General features: G+C 42.0%; 1 protein-coding gene across 5 annotated transcripts in view; it reads right to left on the bottom strand.

Annotated features, from left to right (window-relative positions):
* The window catches only part of MAP3K1 (mitogen-activated protein kinase kinase kinase 1), a 74,849-nt gene that overhangs the window by 31,514 nt on the left and 37,285 nt on the right, over positions 1-6,050 (bottom strand). The window lies entirely within an intron of this gene.

Consider the following 6,050-nt stretch of genomic DNA (forward strand, 5'->3'; position numbering starts at 1 on the left):
GACAGAGGGCACTGATTTCCTTTAAGTATGTGACTGCTTTCCCTGCTCTGAATATATCATAAATGTTAGAGGTGAGTCAGAGGAAGAGGGAGGGATGTAAGGGGAAGGAAGGGAGGGAGGAAAAGGAAGGGAAAAAGAAGGGGATAGGGACAGAAGGGGGGAGAGGGGAAAAGGGAGAGAGAAAATGTTTTCTCAAAAATTCATCCTGCTCAGTTGATCCTTACCCAGGGAAACTCAAATTTACAGGCAATCAAATTCAAGGGCTGATAGCACACTAAAAATTCACTTACAACTCTCTGGTATGAAAAGCACTTTCCACCCAGTAACAATGTTGCAAGGTATGGCTTAAAGATTCCCAGGCTAGTACTCAAAACAGAAGTCACACTGTAGAACTGCAGTGCATTTTTACGCCAGAAGCTCCTGCAACCGCGAAAAGTGCCCTCTTTCCCCTGGTCCTAGATCTCTCCTCCTCAAATTTGTTTCATGAGTATCTCTTCTCAGTTCTGTATTTTCAGTGTCTTTTTCCTAGTACCCACTCAAACACACAGAGAACTCTCCTTAACTAAACAAATCTTCCTCAATGACGTGGTTTCCTTCAAGTGGGTATGATTTTCCTCTTTCCTTTCCACTTGTTTGAAAATACTATAATCTTTCAAACCAATTTCTTATTCCTATCCTGTATTATTTATATTTAATGATATTAAATATAAATATTTAAACATACCAGTAGTTCAACTTTTGCACACATCTAAGATTATTCCTTTAGAATAAATGCCCTGAAATGGAATTGTTGGGTCCAAATGTACACAAATTAAGACTTTGGTTAATACAAATTATCCTCAAGAACACATACTTTCAGTCACAATGCTCAGGTCAGATTGTCACCTTAGCTGGTCTCAACTAGCAGCAGACTCCTGAGGGGGCTTCTTCACTTTGAAACGTACTCCAACCTCACTTCACAGAGCAGCCAAGGTCACTTCCCCCATTAAAACCCTCTGATGGTTTCCCCCTGGGCTGAGAGTAAAAATCCAAAATGTTATGGCTTATGAGGCCCTGCATCATCCAGTCTTACCTCAACTGAAGTCACCCAGACCCCCTCTCCCCTCACACTCGATTTCTTTCACTGACTGGCTCCATCTCTCCTGCTCAGGTTTTTTGCACAAGCTGTTTCTTGTCTCCTTTTTACCTCATTAATTTCTACTCACTCAGTGGCTTTTCTTCAACTCCTTACAGACCCTTCCCACTCTCAATTAGGAATCTCTAGTTCCACTCTTCCACAGCTCTGTACTTTTTCTCTGAAGTGTTCACTGCTGTAGGCACTGCCCCCCAAACTGTAAGCTCCATGAAGGCAGAGGACCAGTGTTTCCATATACCCAATGGCTAATAATGCCTGGCTTACAATAGGTATGAAAACAAATACTAAATGAATGATCATTTGTCAACATCTTTGGCAGCTCTGAGGACCTTCCTAGTTCTAAAATTTAAGGATTACTCATGTTACTTAATCTTTTTACAGTTGTGCATTTAATATAACAGTTCTGCACTTAATATAAGACTCAGTCTGTAATTGAAATGTTATTCAGTGGAACAATTTTTGTTCCTAAATTGACCTCTAAATTTAAACCTGTTTTTTCTAATACCTTCATAAGTAATACTTATATATTCTTAGTTCTAAAATGTGTATTTTTTTCATATTAAAAAAATTATCCAGCCTAAGGAAGGCAGCTAGGACCCTCTGTGTGTCCTCCCAGCACTCCAGAGCTTCAGTGCTTCCAAGCCTTCCATGGGGACACAGGTCCTGGGCCCAGCCACCACCTCCTCCATTAAACTCATATAAACTTTCCACTGTTAGTTCAACTTTCTCATGCCTGTGCCTCACATTTTCAGTTCAGCTCAGTCGCTCAGTTGTATCCAACTCTTTGCGACCCCATGGACTGCAGCATGCCAGGCTTCCCTATCACCAACTCCCTGAGCTTGCTCAAACTCATGTCCATAGAGTTGGTGATGCCATCCAACTATCTCATCCTCTGTCATCCCCTTTATAGAGTTGGTGATGCCATCCAACTATCTCATCCTCTGTCATCCCCTTCTCCTCCTGCCTTCAATCTTTCCCAGCATCAGGGTCTTTTCCAATGAGTCAGTTCTTCGCATAAGGTGGCCAAAGTATTAGAGCTTCAGCTTCAGCATCAGTCCTTCCAAGGAATATTCAGGACTGATTTCCTTTAGGGTTGACTGGTTTGACCTCCTGGCTGTCCAAGGGACTCTCAAGAGTCTTCTCTAACACCACAGTTCAAAAGCATCAGTTCTTCAGTGCTCAGATTTCTTCATAATCCAACTCTCACATCCATACATGACTACTGGAAAACCATAGCCTTGACTAGATGGACCTTTGTTGGCAAAGTTATATCTCTGCATTTTAATATGTTGTCTAGGTTGGTCATAGCTTTTCTTCCAAGGAGTAAGCGTCTTTTAATTTCATGGCTGCAGTCACCATCTGCAGTGATTATGGAGCCCAATAAAATAAAGTCTCTCACTGTTTCCATTGTTTCCCCCTCTATCTGCCATGAAATGATGGGACCAGATGCCATGATCTTAGTTTTCTGAATGTTGAGCTTTAGGTCAACTTTTTCACTCTCCTCTTTCACTTTCATCAAAAGGCTCTTTAGTTCTTCGTTTTCTGTCATTAGGGTGGTGTCATCTGCGTATCTGAGGTTATTGATATTTCTCCCGGCAGTCTTGATGAAAGCTTGTGCTTCATCCAGCCCAGTGTTTCTCATTATGTACTCTGCATATAAGTCAAATAAGCAAGATGACAATATACAGCCTTGACGTATTCCTTTCCCGATCTGGAACCAGTCTGTTGTTTTATGTACAGTTCTAACTGTTGCTTCTTGACCGGCATACAGATTCTCAGGAGGCAGGTAAGGTGGTCTGGTATTTCCATCTCTTTCAGAATTTTCCACAGTTTATTGTGATCCACACAGTCAAAGGCTTTGGCATAGTCAATAAAGCAGAACTGGAACTCTCTTGCTTTTTCCATGATCCACCGGATGTTGGCAATTTGATCTCTGGTTCTCTTGCCTTTTCTAAATCCAGCTTCAACATCTGAAAGTTCAGGGTTCACATATTGCTGAAGCCTGGCTTGGACAATTTTGAGCATTACTTTACTAGCGTGTGAGATGAGTGCAACTGTGCGGTAGTTTGAGCATTCTTTGGCATTGCCTCTCTTTGGCACTGGAATGAAAACTGACCTTTCCCAGTCCTGCGGCCACTGCTGAGTTTTCCAAATTTGCTGCCATATTGAGTGCAGCACTTTCACAGCATCATCTTTCAGGATTTGAAACAGCTCAACTGGAATTCCATCACCTCCACTAGTTTTGTTTGTAGTGATGCTTCCTAAGGCCCACTTGACTTCACATTAAAGGATGTCAAGCTCTAGGTGAGGATCACACAATCGTAGTTATCTGGGTCATGAAGATCTTTTTTGTACAGTTCTTCTGTGTAATACTGCCACCTCTTCTTAATATCTTTTGCTTCTGTTAAGTCCATACCACTTCTGTCCTTTATTGAGCCCATCTTTGCATGCAATGTTCCCTTGGTATCTCTAATTTTCTTGAAGGAATCTTTAGTCTTTCCCATTCTATTGTTTTCCTCTATTTTATTGCACTGATCACTGACGAAGGCTTTCTTATCTCTTCTTGCTATTCTTTGGAACTCTGCATTCAAATGGGTATATCTTTCCTTTTCTCCTTTGCTTTTAGCTTCTCTTCTTTTATCAGCTATTTGTAAGGCTTCCTCAGACAACCATTTTGCCTTTCTTTTTCTTGGGGGTGGTCTTGATCCCTGTCTCCTGTACAATGTCACGAACTGTCGTCCATAGTTCTTCAGGCACTCTGTCTACAAGATCTCTTAGCTCAACTTTCTCATGCCTGTGCCTCACATTTAATACCTCTGAAATCTGAATGCCTTTTTAAATAAAACTGCTGTTATAAATGGAAGGGTTTTAAAAATTTCTCCATGGTATGCAAAATAATGATACAATTTACAACCAATGGAATCTTAAATTCAATGAAAAATAGAGTAAATTCTATTCCACTTGCCAGCTGGGGCGGGGGGAGGGGGGGGAATCATACCTACTCAGCTTCATTTATCTCTGAAACAAAAACCAAACTGGGAAGAAAAACAAGTTTTTCTTGCATATTTATTGTTTTGTTATAATCGTCACAGATCAGACATAAACAGGGTTTTTCTTTTTACCAGATATGTGTGCATATATATAGGGCTTCCCTGGTGGCTCAGATGGTAAAGAATCTGCCTGCAATGCAGGAGACCCAGGTTTGATTCCTGGATTGGGAAGAGGCCCTGGAGCAGGGAACGGCAACCCACTCCAGTATTTTTGAGATTCATCATCTTTTATAGTTATAACAGGAAAGTGTTTTTTTAAACACGAACTAAACAGATTAACGTTGCTACAGATTAAGTTTTTTCCTCCTTTCATATTTATTTAAAAAACATGAGGTTTCTTACTTTTTTTGAATGAATCTGTAACTGACCTAGAGCTGCAAAAAACCTTCTCCCCTGAGGTTAGGTTTATATAGTTTAGTCTCTTTCTAGACCTACAGAATTTACCTGCCAATATTTAAAAAAACGAGATGCTTCACTTGCCCCTTCTCAATGAAGCCACTCAGTCCTCCATTGATCTGGAGCCAGCCATTGTTGATTAGACGTCACTCCTGTAGTTCTCCCTTCTCTTGTCTTTTGGGAGATGAGTTTTCCTGGTTCTAATGCTCTAATATTCCTTCGTATCATATACGAGACCCTCTTCCTGGAAGCTCTTACATGCCAGCCACTGGCCTCTTCTCATGGCACTAAAACACCCTTTGCTTAAGCACACCAAGATATTTCATGTCTCTCTGCCTTTGAGGATTTATTTCCTGATAGGAATATACCTTTTGAAGTCTCATATGTCTTCAGTAAAGAATTTCCTACCACCATTCTACAGCAGTTAGCCATTCCCTCCCAGGATGCTATCAATAGTATTAATTATCATATAGGATAAACTCTAGTTTTTAAGTACCTGCTTCCCTCATCACACTGGGAGCTCCTCCGGGACGGGTTACCACATCTTATTCACTCTTCTTTCATCAGTGCCAAATGTCCTGGACAGGCCACAAAGGCACCTGACATAATGCCAGAGGGCCTGCCCAGTCATAGCCACCTTCCTTTCCCAGTGGTCTCTGACACGCGGGGCACCATGCTTTACACATCTAAACCCATCTTGCAGTTCACAGTTGGCTGGTGCAGGAACGTGCCCTGATCCAAAGACCCTCTGCACTGGATGGTGCCGTACATCTGAACCAGACCTTCTCTCTATGGGAGTTTGAATACAAGACACCTGGAGAGTACCACTGTGGGAAGAATGGCATCCAAATAGACAAAAATAGCAAAGCAGTAACTAGGAGCAAGGAGACAGAAACAAGGGAGAAGAGAAAGAAATTAGTTAGAAGGAAGATGTGGTTAGAGACAGGGCGAGGGCAAGGAGCAATGAAAGTAAACGTAAGTGTTGCACCTGGCTCCCCCATCCCTGCTGTCAGTCAACTGAAGCCACTTCCGTGTCTCCCTGGGGGGGTGAGTCACCATGTTCGCCAAAGGCCGAGTGTACCCGCTGCAGGGGAGGAACTTCCCGGGTCCCTCGCTGTGCACTGAAACCACCCCTAATGGTGTCTCTCCCCTGATCTCTCTCCCCTGCAACTCCAAAGAGCCGATGAAAACACTAATTCAACACAGAAGACACTCAAACAGGCCCAAATCCCAGTCAATCTGACTCTGAAGCCTGTGCTCTTCATTGTCCTGGCAGGTCACTGTCAAATCTGGTTCTGTTTTTATAACAAGTCATCATCAGAAGTCTATGCCGATACTTGCTTGAGGACTCAAAGGGCTTAAACAAGTTTTTTAAATGCTGACTTTCATTATAAGCATTAAAGGAGCACATTAATTGTATAAATTAGTGGAGTACTTCACTGTAACAGTAACAATGACTACACTGATAT

This window comes from Ovis aries, chromosome 16 (genome assembly GCF_016772045.2).
Source record: "Ovis aries strain OAR_USU_Benz2616 breed Rambouillet chromosome 16, ARS-UI_Ramb_v3.0, whole genome shotgun sequence".
Taxonomy (NCBI): domain Eukaryota; kingdom Metazoa; phylum Chordata; class Mammalia; order Artiodactyla; family Bovidae; genus Ovis; species Ovis aries.